Below are 18,019 nucleotides of genomic sequence, written 5' to 3'. Positions count from 1 at the left end.
CTGGTATCTATTTTTTACTGCTGGAGGTTGGGTGGGTTGAACTGACCCCTCAGATGTAACCTTCAATACTCCCCCCCCTTTCTCCTAACCCACTACCCCCTCCGACCTCCTTCACACCTCGTGACTCCTTCTGTCTCTGCTTTGCGAGGCGCTCGCCAGGTACGTCAGGTACTGTTCCCCGCTCAGGCACTGGGCTCCCCTCAGGTACTGTGCTCCCCACTGTGCTCCCCACAGTCGCAATGTCCACCCCCTCGCCGCCTGGCCGCAAGGAAATCTCAAACCTCTGCCCAGCAAGCGGCCAATGTGCAGTGCGACTGTTTGCAGTTCTAACCGTGCTGGCGGCAAGTGATGGTATACTGCCCTTCCCTTCAAATCCTGACCTTGTTACTGACCGCACGATTTCAGTCCCAGAGCAAGAAACGCGGAAATTGACTCTCTCAGCCGCATCCCTTATGGACACCAGAGTCTCGCCCGGCGTCCGCAGCCTGTTTCATTAACGTTCCGTGCTCGCAGCTCATCTTCCGCCTCCAGCTCCGCTGCGTCAACCTCCACTCCCATCCAGCTCTCCCCGAGGTCCTGCAGGGTCCTATAACCCGCTGCCTCAGGTCTCCATTCTCGGGGCTCGGCAACCCGTCGCGGGAGGGAAAGATAGAAAAAGGCAGAATTTTTTTTTTCAAAAAGACCGCCTTACATTAGCGAAACGGCATAATCCGCGCACTCACCGTCTAGCGGAAAAATATCCAGCCTTGGATATTCACAGCGCTAGCAAGGCTCTCCCTCGTCGGACACGGAGCTCCCACAGCTGGCGTCAGCCAGCCGCCAGCCAGCCGCCATGTTCCTCTGACTCCTACCCATTGTGCAACCTTGGGCGTGTCTGAATACCTCATCCACAGAGCATGTTTGCCATCCTATCAAATTATGTTTGATCATATCTCTTATCTCTGGTCTCAATCCAATGATATACAAAATGCCTCTTTTCATTTAGCTCTTCATAACCACTGTACTGCTTGAACACCAATAACAGTCTCTCATAAAATGCATGTACAGATTCTTTTGATTCCTGCAATGTCCTGTCAATTTTTATCCAATCTGTCTCTTTTGGTGGAATTTTATTTTTCAAGAACACTATTACTTGCTCATACTTCCGCATTACCTCAGGTCCAGGAGCACCTGTCACTCTATCTCGTGGATATTCAGTTTTCGGCCAATCCACTGGTTTTTTGCATTCAGACCATAGATCTGCTGGTACCACTATGTCAAACAATCCATCTAGATCCTCCCATAATACCTTTGAAACTTTTACAAATCTGTCTACCTGTCGGTACCATTCTACTGGTTTTTCCCTCAATCTGGGAGAATCATTAGTGAATGATAATATGTCCTGCCTACTCCAAGGGACATGTACATACCCTCCTCCCGGTATTTCTCTCATGGGAAATTAATTTACTACTGTTTCTTTCTCTCTCACAGGGAATGCTAATGGGAGTTATCACTAACCTCCTCTTTCTTCTTTGCCTATTTCACTCTCCATTTATTCACATGTCCCCACCTTCTTAGTAAAACAATCAGTTCTTTTATTTGAGTTAGTCTTCCTGCCGTATTCATGTTTTCAATGTCTTTTTCGGTAAAATCTACTCTATAAGGTTTCTGTAATGTTTTATTCTTCGTAAAATCTACATCCAATTGATTTGCTAATCCTTCCAATTGATCATGTATAGATTTAGCTTTCCAGGTAATGCTTTTACACATGAACATCAATTCATCGTCTTGGTAACTTTTTAATCTGTCTATCCCAATTGTTCCAATAATTAATTCTTTCATGTCAATTTTTAGCCTAACCACATTTAATACTTTTGGTTCATGCTCTTTTACTTTCAGAGTTTTAAGCCAATCACTTAATTCTTGCTCCGATGGTCCTACTGGAGTCTTTGTTAAATCTATTTTCTCTACATTTATTTCGGGTGTTGCAGTATCAGATTCTGCTCCGGTTGGAAACTTATGTGGTAGACTTTGATTAAAGGTCAATTCAGGTGGTGTCACATTACGGATTCGTCTAATTTCAGACAAATCTGGATAAATCTTTTCTCTTACCTTTTGCAAACTCTGATTTAAAGGAATCGTTAAAGTTGGTTCTTTTATTTTCTGATTTTCGAATACTGGAATTACAGGACATATCGTTACAGGTACCGTTACAACTTCTATATTTTTAGTAAGTTCCTGTATCTTTTCAGTCGATTCATTTGTAGAACGTATATATTCAGAAGTACTTGCTTGTTCTTCATTTTGTCTCTCCACCCTTGCTACACTTTTCCTATTTTCATCATTTTGTCTAGGAGAACCAGTAAGTCTGGTTTCTATCACTGGGGTGTTTGAATCATATCTCATTTCTACTCTTTCCGGAAGATCCATATAGAACCCGGTTGATATGGTGGTGGTCTCCTATTTAATATCTCCTCCAGCACCGTATCCTCTGATTCATTCTCACCATAATCCTTTCTTCCTGTCTCCACATTATTCTTTTTCTCTGTGCATTTTCGCCTTTCCTTTTCATCTACCAACCTAACCGGATACATTCGGTCACACATGTCAGTATTTCTCCATCTTCGCATTCTACTCTCATGTGTTTCTCCTCACAATCCACGTAATCTACCTTTCGGTCCTCGATGATTCTCAAATCTTTCTCGTTCAAATTCATGCAGCTCATCTCCCCACTCAGCTAGTGCTTCAAACTGAGTTGGTCTAGGTCTTGGTTCAAGTTTCATCATTTTTTCTCTCAAATTTCGTAGAACTGCCAAATTAAATGATCCTACTTCGGGAAATGCTAACGCACCATCATTCTTAGAGTATCTAGCCAAATTTTCTAGATAAAATCCATGTATGATAGCCATATTTCTGACTTTACAAACACCAAAAGGGGCCCCCTGAAAAAAGGATAAAACCCTGACAGGGAAAATACTTGTTTGGAAAACGTAGTGCACTGGGCTTAGTGCTGGAGATACACCATGTAGCGCTTAAATCATAGAACTGGATTCTATTCACACAGCCAAAGACTTGTTATTTTATACAAAAATATATATTTTTTATTACATTTCTTATTTTTCTTTTGTATTATTTTGTCATGATAAATTAATTCATGTCTTTTTCACAATAAATTATTATAAAAGACATACATACATAAATGCAACAAATCGTTCAGAAATCTATTTATGTCTCTATCTTTCCCTAACTACTACCAAACCACAAGTTATCAAACAGTATGTTTTTGGCCTAAGGAGCATGAGCGTCTTTAGTTATGACATGACAGTCCTGGCAAATATAGTACAAATGTTTTAATCAGTTGGTAAACAATAAGCCTATCACAATTTGTCTTCAGTACAAAAAAGAATGGTCTCAGATGGTAATTTTGTTTACACCATATATGCACTTGATTTTCACAAGACACTGGTTAAAGATATTTAACTCCACCAACTCGTTTCGGCCATAGCCTTCCTCAGGGTGTTCACACCAGTGGTTAACTAAAAACGAGGGAAAAATCAGTTGTTAGGACATTGTACAATTCCAGATCTATGGTACAAACTTAAGCTATCATCAATTAAAATATGCGGTCTCTTAATGAACCCCCTACATACAATTTTCTACTGATTTTAAGAGCTCGAAGGTTCAACACTCCACTGTAATGTGTATCCACAGAATTATTACAAAACAATGCCAACATTTAACAAACTAAACTGTAAATTCTCATAATAATGTTCTTAAACTCACTCATTTTTCATATTAGCAACTCGAAATTTAAGGTCGAAACCTTGGTATGCTGGTCCTTACATGAAAGATTGATTTCCTATCTTGCTAAGTTTTTGGATAGTAGTTCCATTTACGTGCCCCAAAAGGAAATAATAGATGGATTTATGTGGAACTACTTGCCTTATAATCATGTTAACTTTCTTAGTTTAATCAGTAGTGTGACATATATTATTCTCTTACCATCACTCTTTAAGTCTTTAACTGCATAACTTCCTGTTTAATTTCTGTAACTTTTCAGCAGTAAAGATTCTAGAGAGATATAAGACAAAAAAGGTTTGTTCACAACTTATTCTCTAATTGTTGGGGTGTTGTGGAATGAGTTATTCGATGGCTTACCTAAACAATCAAATAGTCTGTTTCAATTGTATTAATTCCTTCAGGATTGTATAGTAGAAGTAGACTGGTCAGTAATTGCAGTTCAAGCGATATAGAACAGTCGAAAAATTAAATTTAGATTATACAGCCACGTTTAACTATGTTGTAGTTGTTCCTACCAATCTTTTATTATGGCCACTAACGTGATTATACCCAGCTTTTACAGACATATTGTGTGTACTGCTAAAATATCTTACTAAGCTTATATAAGTAATCTTCCTCAATAAGCGACACCTTATGCGATTTTCAATATGATGGCAGATAAAACAGAACTGTAAGTAAAAATTGGTTTACATTACTGCATTTAGCTACGTTATGATTGTGTCTACTACTCTATTATTGTGGCTACTAGCATGAGTGTACTCATCTTATACAGATATATTATATATACTACTGAATAGCTTACCAAACTTATCTAAGTGATTTTCCTCAATAAGCAGCACCTCATGCGATTCTCAATATGGTGATGGATAAAACAAAGCTGGAAGTGTAAATGGATTTACATTACTGGATTTAGCTGGGTGGTGGTAATTCCTGCCAGTTGATTGTTTCAGTTTATACAGGTATCTTATATATGCTACTACTTGGCTTACCCAGCTTATCTAGATAATCTTCTTCAATAAGTGGCTGCTTTTAGGATTCTCAATTTGAAACTGCTTTTAGGATTCTCAATTTGAAAGTGGATAATGTGTTCTTTAGCATCTTGCAGTTTTTTTGACAAATCTGTAAATATAAATTAATCGACATCAATAATTGTATCCTGCCCATAAATTGGTCTTTCTATACTTTTCATGAGTCTATATTCCTCTTACATTCTTTGTTAAAAAAGATGGCTGTATTCTTGGCAGTGTTTATTCAGACCTATTATTGGTATAGATATTGTTGATAGCCATATTTCGACATCATATAGGAAGCAGGTGTTTTTGGCGGAGGAAGTAATTTTCCTTCTCTTGTTACTATCGCCTTGTCCTTCTTGAATACATTTTTCAATTTCTTAAACCATGAAGGTTTCTCTTTTTCTTCTCCGTAATAAAACAAAATTTTTCCTCAAAACTTCCTGTCTACCAAAAGATCACTTACTCTTCCGTATGCTGCTTCGTAACACCAACATATCACAGCATGGTTCACACTATCGTACCAATTAGAACAAGATACGTTATTTTAGTGCATAATCAATAATCTCACTGCTTTTCGTGATGCACCATTCAGCCTTTACTATGTCTTGGTCACATGGACCAATCCCTGTGCGACACTTTTGACGTCAGCAGTGCTCCGGCGTCGGCAGCACTGACTGACCCCCTCCTTTACAAGGAATATCGAGAATCCGTATTTACACTTTTATACAACTGAATCGTTTAGTAACTTACACAAAACAACTCCATTCATCTATTTCGCTAAACCAAAGTGATAGTTTTCTCTATCGCACAAGTATTCTGTATTTCCAGTAGACAGCGCTTACCTCTTCTCTACCACAGAAATTTACCCTCGCCGATAAAACTGCGCTTGACTCTACCTTTACCCTTCTCACAAGTTCGGGTTAAGCTCTATTACTCTCTTAGCAGTAAGTTTAAATCAGGATACACAATGATCCCTGTACTTGAAGGCTAAGATTTTATAGACTGTCCTCGCTATGCATTCTTTTCACACGTAAAATCCCTAAACTTATGATGTACGATGACACCACTTGTGATATACAACGATACCACTACTTCTTTGAAACAGACTATGCGATGTGCGACTTCACTTGCCACACTTCCTCTGCCTGCAGACAGCATGACCAGCTTCCCACACTTTCCGGAAGCCTTTTCGGACTACATACAACGTAATACAAACTTAACAGATGTTAGTCATAATTCTGTACATCAAATCCTGTATACATCACTCTATACATTATCCTAGCTAATTCTATAGCAACCTATGCTCTGCTACCAAGTAATTAACTGATACAGCGCTACTCCGGAAATTATTTCTAAAATCTCATCACCTTTCCCTGAAGTATTTAATCATTCACTTACTCATCAGTGGGGCCCCTAACTCTGCGAGTCACTCATACACATTTTCTCTCTACTTCATGGTTTGGTGTGAATCAAAGGAGAGCTGCTGGATCATATCGGAGTGTCTAAAATTTGAACTACCTATTTATAATATATACATCTGCAGTTTAAATTGTTTACCATGGTTTTTAAATACAACAAAATATTCAATCACACCACCATCGATTGTCGATAGATCTGCTAGTAAAAATTAGGCTAAGGATGAACAAGACCAGCTTAGTTCTTCATTTATCTAATTTTTATTTAAAGAGATTTTCTTGCATAACCTATATGTATTCATATTCTTTTTATTCATTCAATAGAAATAAATTTAAGAAAAGGAAAAATGTAACTCATACATTTAATTCTTCATTTAATTCAGAAACTCAGAAATAAACACATTATTATTGAGGTTATTAGACATAAATATTAGCAAGAGACATAATAGTTCCCAAATTCTATCTTTCTATTCCCTCAAGCTATTTAACCTTATCTAAAGACTCCGTACATTCGAACAAAATTTGAAGTTGATAAGTTAAAGTTCTTACGCTCCAAGGAAATTCAGCATTCCGGCAGCATGTCAGGATACACAGAAAGAAATCGAAAAGAGAGCTTTTTTCTAAACTCCGGGCCTATTCTTTAATACCCTTTTTCTCTAGCTAAACTATCTAAATTCGGTAACAATTGGGATCTCCGACGATTTTGATTGGTTGGTTCAAGGAGTGGATGAGCATAACCTCATCATCTTATTACTTGACTTCTGCAGAGTCAGCTAAATCAATTTGACCATTGTCTTTAAGGTTACCAGTTCCATTGTGTCCTTTAAATTGTAATTTTAAGCTATTTTCCCAGGGTTTACAATAAGGATGTCCATTTTATTGGCAGTCAGTCAGGGTTTCAGAGCACATCGTCCTTGACCTGTTCCGTTCAGCACAGTCAGCTCATACGAGTCTGCAGCTCCATTCAGCAAGCGAATGCGTGCTTCACCTGAATCTCGGAGTCATGAAAATCGTCCATCTTGGACTAGGCCTCACAGGCCACAACGGTAACTATTATAGAAACAAACACAATTGAACGTTAATTATTGAATTATAGCCCTTCTGTTTACCTCCCACCTTACTAAGGTATCCCTGTTAGTTATTACCTAGCAAATAAAGCCACATTTATGTGTAGATTGCTCACCTGTGTTCATGTTTTTGCCACAAATAGACACAGTAAGCACATTTATGCCACTTTTGGTTAAATTATAGCCTTTGCATTATTTTCAGACATCACATTATCACTCAGTTAGTCGATTATGGTTGCAACACAAGCAATCTAGTATCCCGCGTGTATTTTGTGTGTGCATTCTATTCTATGTTAGTTTTCAAAACCACACGATTAATTCATGTTACTGTTATGAGAAAGTGATTTCACGAGGGGTATACAAAATTTTGTTTTTCACCTTGCTCCATCAAGTACTTGAGATGTGTGATTGCTCTGTGCAATACTGATATTTCCCCAATAACTGTGCTGCAATTGCCTAGACATTGATCAAGTCTGTGCTGACGTCTTAGAATGAGACTGCTCATAAAAAGCTGACAAAGTGTGCTCACTGCAGTACTCTGGGGTTGGAGTTGGGAGGTGGTGCTACCAGTTTTGCAATAATGGCTCTGGGACTCTTGCCACAACGTGCATGGATACGTATAATAGTTATGCTACAGCTGTTGCCATACAATGCCACGATGTGTGTGCTCACAACAAGGATGTTGCAATGATTCCTCTGTAATTGCTTTTATAATATGCTGAGATTTATAAAGATACTAAAATGAGATTGCATACTTGCCATGCTGTGATTTTTGCCAGAGGCTTTGCTGACATTGGTACAGCATTACGCATAATTTCTTTTAAACAACTTTATTTCGAATTTTACTTTAAAGAAACTTGACATACTTTGCAGAGTCATCATAAGTATTGTTGAGAATAAATATCCAGAGGAATTTGGCACCAATCCATACCGCTGACTTGTGCAATAGGGTTGATCAAGCAAAGTCCAACATTATTCCCCAACTCACGGTAGCTGGAATGTCCCACATCCATCCAGATTTAAACATTACATATCATGCAAAAATGTACAGTAGTGGAAAACCCCAATACAGCAGGAATACGTCTTCTTGATAGGCTTGCAATCATGAGGGTCAGGGCGGGTCACCCTCATCTTTAGCTGTATTCCTCCCGTTTTATGTTGGTGCCATATGTAAGTGGTAAATGGACGCCACGTTGTATCAAATTTGGCCACCATGTCCGATGGCTGTAAAATTTTACATGGCGTAAAGATTCCATACCTTTTCCTACCACATATTTAATGAGTGCCTGAGGCTGCTTCTTCATCTCTGCTATGCACAGACGTGCTGTTAGGAATAGGTGAGAAAAAAGCCGCCTTGGCGGAGTTGACTTGGGAAAGAGGCTATCAGCTCCTGGCTCGCCCAGGAAGGTCATGGGGCAATGAAATGCTAGTGATGGGGTGTACTCCCAAAATGCCATGATATGAGCAATAAAAAGCTAGACCTAAACCTTTGAGCTAAATGATCACATTTGCACATAAAAAAAATATTGCAGAAAATTGTTTTTGACATTGGGTGGCAGGGACTCAAATCATTGAAGTGCAGTCAGTACACAGGTCAAGCAAACCCTTCACTGCTGAGCCACATGATTGGACCCCAGGTTTACCATGTAAATGTAAATGTAGTTGAGCTTATATAGCGCACAGCTACCCGCAGTGGGTTTCCCGGCGCTTGCTTAGGGAACCCTTCCTGGTATTCCCCTGTGAGATAGCAGGGTATCCACAAGGTGAAAGTCAGGCATCCCGCCGCGAGGGGCCGTTGTGGAGATTAAGCAAGCTATTGCCCAGAGTCGCAGAGTGTGAAGCCGCGAGTCGAGGAGGCACCGGGGCGAGAATTATCGAGTCCATGGAATTTTTTAGCCCAAGACCCGCCGAGGCGGGGAATTGAACCCTGGTCCAGGACCGATCTCAGCTTCCGGGTCTGCTGCCTCTAACCCCTGAGCCACACTTCTCCATCCAAAGTTTCACAAGAATTTAGGTGGTGGTGTTGATCTCACAAAGCATGGGGGCGGCCATCTTGATGTCATGTCTTGCTGTTTCCATACAGAAAACCTAAGAAGGCGGCCATCTTGGGGCTAGGCTAGTGCCATGGCACAGACTGAAAGAAAGCGATGACGCACAGAAGCCACTGTGAAAAGAAATATATCATACTGAATGCAGCACAATCTGCATAATTTTAAACAAATTGCTAATTGGCTGACTTATTTGGGAAGTATCAGCTACTTATGCATATAATTGCAATGTAATATTTGTCCTGTACTCTTTTTAAAGGCAGCCATTCTTTTATCTGTTTTTTGCACACAAAAATGAATTTCTCAAAACATAACCAGTGATAATTATTATAATACCTTTGCATACTTCGCTAAATATGCACACAAGTTGCTTTTAGCGTGGAAGTTTTCTTTGCAAGTTATTTTCTGCATTCACCAGATTGCACCTGGCAGCTGCTTGTGCTCCTGAAAACAATGCATCTCATGAACTTCGATGGAAGCTCTCACTAGAATCATGAATGATGCCCAAACACCTAATATCAATTTCAAAGTATTTCAAAACTAGCTTACTCGTCGCACGTTGCTGCGATCTCCAAAGAAAGGAAATTCAAGGAAACTCGTTATAACATTCAATTTACATTGTCATTTTTATTGAAACATTCATTTTAATATGGAAAACATTTCAAAGTGTTGTTTTATTTCTATTTATTTATTCGAGTGCTTGTGGATACACGATTTTTTGTTTTTCCGTCTGGTGCGTACATCATTATTCGAAAGATTATGAGGACCCGGGGGGGGGGGGGCGATATTTAATACATTTTTATGCCAGAAACCTTCGCGGGAGAGTACTCAACAACTTCCTAAAGTTTCATGGCGATCGGATTAATGTTGTTTTAATTCTATTTATTTATTCGAGTGCTTGTGGATACACGATTTTTTGTTTTTCCGTCTGGTGCGTACATCAGTATTCGAAAGATTATGAGGGCCCTTGGGGGCCGATTTATTAAAAATATTTTATGCCAGAAACCTTCGCGGGAGTGTACTCAACAACCTCACAAAGTTTCATGGCGATCGAATGAATGGTGTAGTAATGCATAAAAGACAAACAGACAGACAGACATACTTTCGTTTATATATATATATGGTAAGTGGGCAGTGGCAGTGTCCCTCACCGCTTTTAACTGCGCTACCGGCGTATGAGTGATTACGACTTATATGCTGCTTATGCTGTTACATCTCTAGCGCTAATTTAAAAAAAGCTTTTAAACTCACTGGGCACTGGTGTGAAAGAGAGTGGGTCGCTGCACTCGCGCTGCTCATTTCATTTTGCAGTGTTTACTGGAGGACTGGCCGCATTTAGCATTCTGCTTTGCTGAGGCACTAGGGAAGCAAGCAGGCTGCTACATCAACCAATCACAGAGTGCTGGACTCGTCCCTCCCGCCTCGTTCTGACGCCGGTGGCTAGCGCCGTTTGAGCAGAGGGCGTGGAGGGTCCGAGCCAGCTACTTCCTGCATTCCATCTGCAGCGCTCTAGCTGTTGGACGCAGGGGGGGATAAAAGGCGGATGTGTCCTAGGCAGCGCAGCGGACGAGCGCAGCGGGCGCGACAATGGCGCGCCGAAGTTGCGCCTAAGTTAAGCCCGTCTGCGCCCGTCCGGGCGCGGGCCAGGGCCATCCCCCCTGGCCTTTTTCCGAGGCATTTAACCTGGAGCCGTGAGGATCTGCTGGCCCTCCGGGGCCTCCAATCCGAGCCATGCCTGCATAAAATGAAGGCGGGAAACACTCTAGGCTGTGACCACTGTAATTTCACCTTTAATCAGGGCATTATGACATCTAGGGGCCATCAGGCCTTGGTGTGTGGTCTTCTAAATGTCCGATCCTTGCGAAAACATTGCTTGGATCTGCACGATCTTCTTACCAATAAACAATGGGACTTGGTTTTTATCACGGAAACGTGGCTAGACCAATATTCCATGCCCGAGGTCCTTGACGCTATCCCAGAGGGCTACTCCCTGGCGAGGTTAGACCGGGAAACTGGAAGAGGCTGTGGGATAGCTATTGTGGCCAGACAGGGCCTTCATTGTCATTTAGAACAGGCGAAGATCGTGGATGGTGAGGTTGGGGCATTTTCCATCTCTGTCAACGGCAGCTGCACTCTGAAGGGCCTTTTGATCTACAGGCCACCTGGTACTGCTGCACGATTTAGTGAAAGCTTACTCGAGGGTATTACTGAGGCAGCACTGCGAGTTGAGAAATATCTGGTACTGGGTGATCTCAATCTCCACCTTGATGATCCCACTGACAGAGTAGCCAGGGAATTCCATCAAAGCATGGAAGCTCTACATTTTGAGCAGAAAGTTCTTCAGCCTACCCATCAACTAGGCCATACCCTGGATCCGATTTTTGCCAATTGGGAACAGGTAGATGTCTCCGACCCTATTCCCATTCCCTGGACAGATCATCACTTGGTTCCCTTTCAGATCCATATTCAGGGAGCTCGGCCGGTGATACCATCGGCCTCTAGGCACCATAGTCGACGTTGGTCGAACTTCTCCCAAATTAAATTTAATCAGGCCCTCAGGGATAAAGGTCATTTAGGGGGAGTGGGAGTGGAAGCTTTAAATACCAACTTGGACCTGCTCATTACGGAGGCCTTGGACCAGGTGGCCCCACTGGGCATATCAAGAGGGGGTGGTCGGTTGCAGGGTACGGCACCATGGTATGATGAGGAGGTACGGGCAGCCAAAGTGGTGTGTAAACGCGCAGAGCGACAATGGAGAAAAACCCTTACGGTGCTTGCTAAAACAGAATACAACGCTAAACGGCGAACCTACCACAGTCTGATTAGGAAAGCCAAGACATCATACTTTGGCACTAGGATCTTGGAAGCTGAAAATTCCACTAAAGAACTGTTCCTAATCTACAAAACGTTATCGGTAGGGAAACCTGTAGCAGTGCCGGAAGAACTTTGCACAGTGGAGGGTTGCGACCGAATAGCAGAATATTTTGCCAACAAGGTAGCAACAATCTGCGCCTCCTTTCCACACCAGATGGATCAAATCCCCAGGCTTGGGGTAACTACCAAGGGATTAGGAAAACAACGGCTGTCCAGTTTCACTACCCCCCCGACTGAGGAGCTCATCCGCATTTGCGGATCGATACGATCTGGCTCACCTAGGGACCCCACTACTCCCAGACGGCTGATGGGAAGTTTGGATGTTCTCGAACCACACATCCGCCATCTGCTTAACACCTCTTATGAGACTCAGACTGTCCCTGCTGCATGGAAACAAGCGATTGTCCTCCCGCTGCAAAAAAAAGCCAATATCAGCTTTGACAAATTTGAGAATCTACGTCCCATCTCTCTCCTGCCTTACATGTCTAAGGTTGCGGAAAAGATTGCCAATCACCAGCTGATGAAGTACGTGGATGATGCCTTTTTGCTCCACGACTCTCAGTTTGGTTTCCGCCCTCGTCATTCGACGGAATCAGCTCTTCTAATGGCGGTGGAGGCCTTGCGTCAGGGTGCGGATGAAGGCCAAACTATGGCTTTAATCCTGCTAGACCTCAGCGCTGCATTTGACACTGTAGCACACTCCATTCTGCTACAGTGTCTGGAGGAAGGTGGAATCTCAGGTGCAGCGCTGGGGTGGATAGGATCTTTTCTATCTGACAGACGCTTTCAGGTCCATCTGGGCGATTGTTATTCTAGAGAGATCGGGTTGGGCCAGGGAGTGCCTCAGGGCTCGTCCCTGAGCCCCACCTTGTTTAATCTCTATGTTGCCCCTTTGGCGGGAATAGTGGAGAAATATGGTCTACGTGTTGTGTCCTATGCCGACGACACGCAGCTGGCTATCTCCCTCTCACGTACCCCGGATCTTGCGGCGGACAATTTCAGGAACTGCATGAAAGATCTAGCAGCCTGGATGTCCGCCAACTGTTTAAAGTTAAACGGTAGCAAGACCGAGGTACTGATTGTGGGTGGGACTCCGGATGCTTGGTCGTCGGCATGGTGGCCTTCTTGCTTGGGCGAGGCGCCAGTTCCTTGCCGGGAGGCAAGGAATTTAGGGGTCTGGCTGGACACTGGCCTGACCTTTGACACACATGTGGGCCGTGTGGCTGGGGTATGCTTCGGCGTTCTGAGGACCTTAAAAAAGGTGTTAGATCTTCTTCCTCTTGCGGCCCGCAGAGCGTTGGTGCATGCCCTGGTGACATCCCGTCTTGATTATGGCAACCTACTATACCTGGGTGCCCCAAGTAAGGTCACCAGGTGCCTCCAGGTGTTGCAGAATGCGGCAGCCCGTTTGGTGCTGAGGCTCCCCAGGAGATCCCCCTCCAAACCCGCGCTCCACGCACTTCACTGGCTTCCAGTTGCCAGTCGGGTGGAATTTAAATCTCTCTCCACATGCCATCGTATTTTGAATGGCAAGGCTCCTGCGTTGCTCAGGAGTCTGGTGACCGGGTATGAGCCCACACGTAACCTCCGCTCCTCCTGCACAGGACTCTTAACGGTACCAAGAGTAAGGAAAGCGCGTATGGGGGGTAGATCTTTTAGACATCTGGCGGCCAAGTACTGGAATGCTCTACCCTTAAGCCTGCGCTTGGAGCCATCGGAATTGATTTTTAGGAAAAGACTCAAGACCCTTTTGTTTAGCAGGTAGACGGTTGGGAGGGTGGGTGGATCTTCAGTTCTCACTTATCACAGCGCGGGGACACGCCGGTGGGCGTACTTCCAGGCGCTCTATAAATGTCCAAAATGAAATGAAATATATATATATAAAACGCTCCAAAATCCCCCTCTCCCAGCCGGGAAGGAAGGAAAACGGCACTCACGATGTGGCTTGTTCAAGATTCGCTTTTATTGATTCGCTTCGCACAATATATATATATATATAGATAGAAGTGCATAGTTAATTAAAACCAATGCACAATCCTGCAATTTACATGTTAAAACATAGCACACATTTTAAAATCAAACAGTAAAACCAGGTGCAAATTTGTGAAATTATCGAGAAAACTGTAAGGCAAGAAACACTAATAAAGCAAAAATGACTAAACACATCTGTGTAATTTCTTTGCTAGCCGGCTAATGAGTAGTAAAGTAACAATGTGAAGCTATATCGTCTCATTTGCAGCAAAAGTTTAAGTCACAGATTAATAAAACGGAAGTGACGGAACATAACAATATATTCTCTTTGCTATCCGGTGACAGTGCACATGTATGCAGTCTCTATTCCAACAGACCATCTTTGGCATCTTCAGAGTGGTTATGGTTTATCCCAATGATGTTTTACCTTTGCACTAAAACTGGCCAGGAATTTGGGAAGCCGCCCATTTAATTGGGTGTGCTCGGGGTTTAGTGCTGTAATAAGGCTAAGTCTACATGATCATATCTTTTTTTGGTTGAAAATCCATCAACAGGGATTACCTGATGGGACAGATACAAAGGATATGAATCATGGTTCTTGCCAAGACAATATGTCAGGATCAACGGGTGGTTCAGTCAGGAGTGTACCTTGGAATTACAATTACATCAGACTTGGAGAAGGTGGTAGAATTAAATATTGACCCTATTATAACTAAAGTTGGTAGGGATTTAGATAGACTACATAATCTCCACCTTTCGATAGTTGGTAAGACAAATATTATTAAGATGCTCGTCCTTCCCAAATTTTTGTATATTTTTAGGGCAATCCTACTTATGTTTGACAATTGTTGGTTTAAAAAAATTGGAAGTTATGATTAATAGATTTATCTGGTCTAAAGGTAAGACTAGAAGAGCATTAAGATTCATGGCATTACCAAGGGAACGAGGAGGCTGGGCGCTACCAGATTTGAAACTATATTACTGGGCCGCTGCCCTACAATATATGGTTGGTTTGATAGGTGGAGCGGAGGCGGAGGGGGAGGACGAATTAGGAACACTAGCAATATATGGTCTTTTAATGGGAGAGGAGGTAAATAATATACTTCTCACACACTTTGATACAGCTTATTTTAAGAGGACTCGGTTTAAGACCCTTATGGCTGCATACAGTATTTGAAAGGCCTTCTGTAAAAAGTATGGCTTGGGGAAAATTAACAGGTATACGAGAATGAAGAATAACCCAGTATTTCCTCTTGACGTTTTTTCTGACGTGGTGTCTGCGATATGGCAGAGAAAGGGAATTATGAGGGTGGGAGATTTGATGGATTCCCAGGGTATGATGCAGTTTGCCGAGATCCAAGCGAAATATGGCATAGATACAAGACATTTTTTTAAGTATCTTCAAGTAAGAGGTTTCTTGGCAAATAAAAGGGGGGGCCCTAGTGGATTTGAGAAAAATGCCATACTGGAGGTGGTACAGGAGGGAGTTACATGTATAATTAAAAAGTTCTATGCTGAATTAATGAAATCAAGACAAGACGACATGGACAAGTGGGGGGAAAGTTGGGCAAGTAAGCTGGAGGTAGGAGTGGAATGTTTCAAAATTTCATTAGAGTTGGGCCAGAATGTTCTATGCTCTGCAGCATTGCAGGCACAGCATTATAAGACACTTTATCGCCTTTACTACACTCCGGCAAAACTTGCGCAATGGGGAGCGGTTACTGGAATTAATTGTCCAAGATGTGGAAGCCTCCAGGCTGATATAGTACACATATTTGCAACCTGCCCGCATTTATCCACGATACTGGAAGAAATAAAGAACTTTGTGCAAGGAGCTTTAAAATTAATTGTTAATTTAACCCCCTCTGTAATATTGCTCTGGGTGAACTCAGATGGTGTTCAGGGAGAAGGATGCTACTTTATTTTTGTAGCAATGGCTGTATTGAGATTAAGCATTGCTTCAGCGTGGCTCGATCAGGCACCACCAACATTCCAACAGTGGCTAGCCAAGATCTTAAACATATATAATTTGGAAAAGGCAATTTATGCTAGAAAAGGAAAAAAGGGGAGGAAATTGGGATTGAAAATATGGGAGCCAATATCAATTTGGAAGGAGGAAGTATAAGCCACTTTGTGGGTCTAATTGGGTGGATTGATTAGAGGTATATGATGATGGGTCTCTTGGGCTTGTATCAAGTTAAAGTGTTTTCTTTTTTGTTATAGGTTAGTGTAAACTGTTTATTGGACATTATTTTATTCGTCCTGTATGTATTGTATATGTTTCTCTGTATATATTTTCTGTAGAAAATTATGACTGATGAGAATTTTCTCGACGATACGATGTTTAGGAAATTTGATTGTAAATAGCGATGTGCTCCACACCCCTGGTTTAGGGGGGAAAAAGGTGCTAAAAATCTAATAAAAATATTTTAAAAGAAAAGAAGTATATCATACTGAAAGCAGCACAATCTGCATAATTTTAAACAAATTGCTAATTGGCTGACTTATTTGAAGAATCAGCTACTTATGCATATAATTGCAATGTAATATTTGTCCTGTACTCTTTTTAAAGGCAGCAATTCCTTTATCTGTTTTTTTGCACACAAAAATGAATTTCTCAAAACATAACCAGTGATAATTATTAGAATACCTTTGCATACTTCGCTAAATATGCACACAAGTTGCTTTTAGCGTGGAAGTTTTCTTTGCAAGTTATTTTCTGCATTCACCAGATTGCACCTGGCAGCTGCTTGTGCTCCAGAAAACAATGCATATCATGAACTTCGATGGAAGCTCTCACTAGAATGATGAATGATGCCCAAATAGCTAATATCAATTTCAATGTATTTCAAAACTAGCTTACTCGTCGCACGTTGCTGCGATCTCCGAAGAAAGGAAATTCAAGGAAACTCGTTATAACATTCAATTTACATTGTGTCATTTTTATTGAAACATTCATTTTAATATGGAAAACATTTCAAAGTGTTTTATTTCTATTTATTTATTTGAGTGCTTGTGGATACACAATTTTTTGTTTTTCCGTCGGGTGCGTACATCATTATTCGAAAGATTGAGGACCCGAGGGGGCGATATTTAATACATTTTTATGCCAGAAACCTTCGCGGGAGTGTACTCAACAACTTCCTAAAGTTTCATGGCGATCAGATTAATGTTGTTTTAATTCTATTTATTTATTCGAGTGCTTGTGGATACACGATTTTTTGTTTTTCCGTCTGGTGCGTACATCATTATTCGAAAGATTATGAGGGCCCTTGGGGGCCGATTTTTAAAAAAATATTTTATGCCAGAAACCTTCGCGGGAGTGTACTCAACAACTTCACAAAGTTTCATGGCGATCGGATGAATGGTGTAGTAATGCATAAAAGACAAACAGACAGACATACTTTCGTTTTTATATATATATATATATATATATATAACGCTCCAAAATCCCCCTCTCCCAGCCGGGAAGGAAGGAAAACGGCACTCACGAGGTGGCTTGTTCAAGATTCGCTTTTATTGATTCGCTTCGCACAATATATATATATATATAGATAGAAGTGCCTAGTTAATTAAAACCAATGCACAATCCTGCAATTTACATGTTAAAACATAGCACACATTTTAAAATCAAACAGTAAAACCAGGTGCAAATTTGTGAAATTATCGAGAAAACTGTAAGGCAAGAAACACTAATAAAGCAAAAATGACTAAACACATCTGTGTAATTTCTTTGCTAGCCGGCTAATGAGTAGTAAAGTAACAATGTGAAGCTATATCGTCTCATTTGCAGCAAAAGTTTAAGTCACAGATTAATAAAATGAAAGTGACGGAACATAACAATATATCCT

This window comes from Lissotriton helveticus, chromosome 6 (assembly GCF_964261635.1).
Source record: "Lissotriton helveticus chromosome 6, aLisHel1.1, whole genome shotgun sequence".
In the NCBI taxonomy this organism is placed as follows: Eukaryota; Metazoa; Chordata; class Amphibia; order Caudata; family Salamandridae; genus Lissotriton; species Lissotriton helveticus.
Note: the sequence above shows the minus strand (reverse complement) of the source record.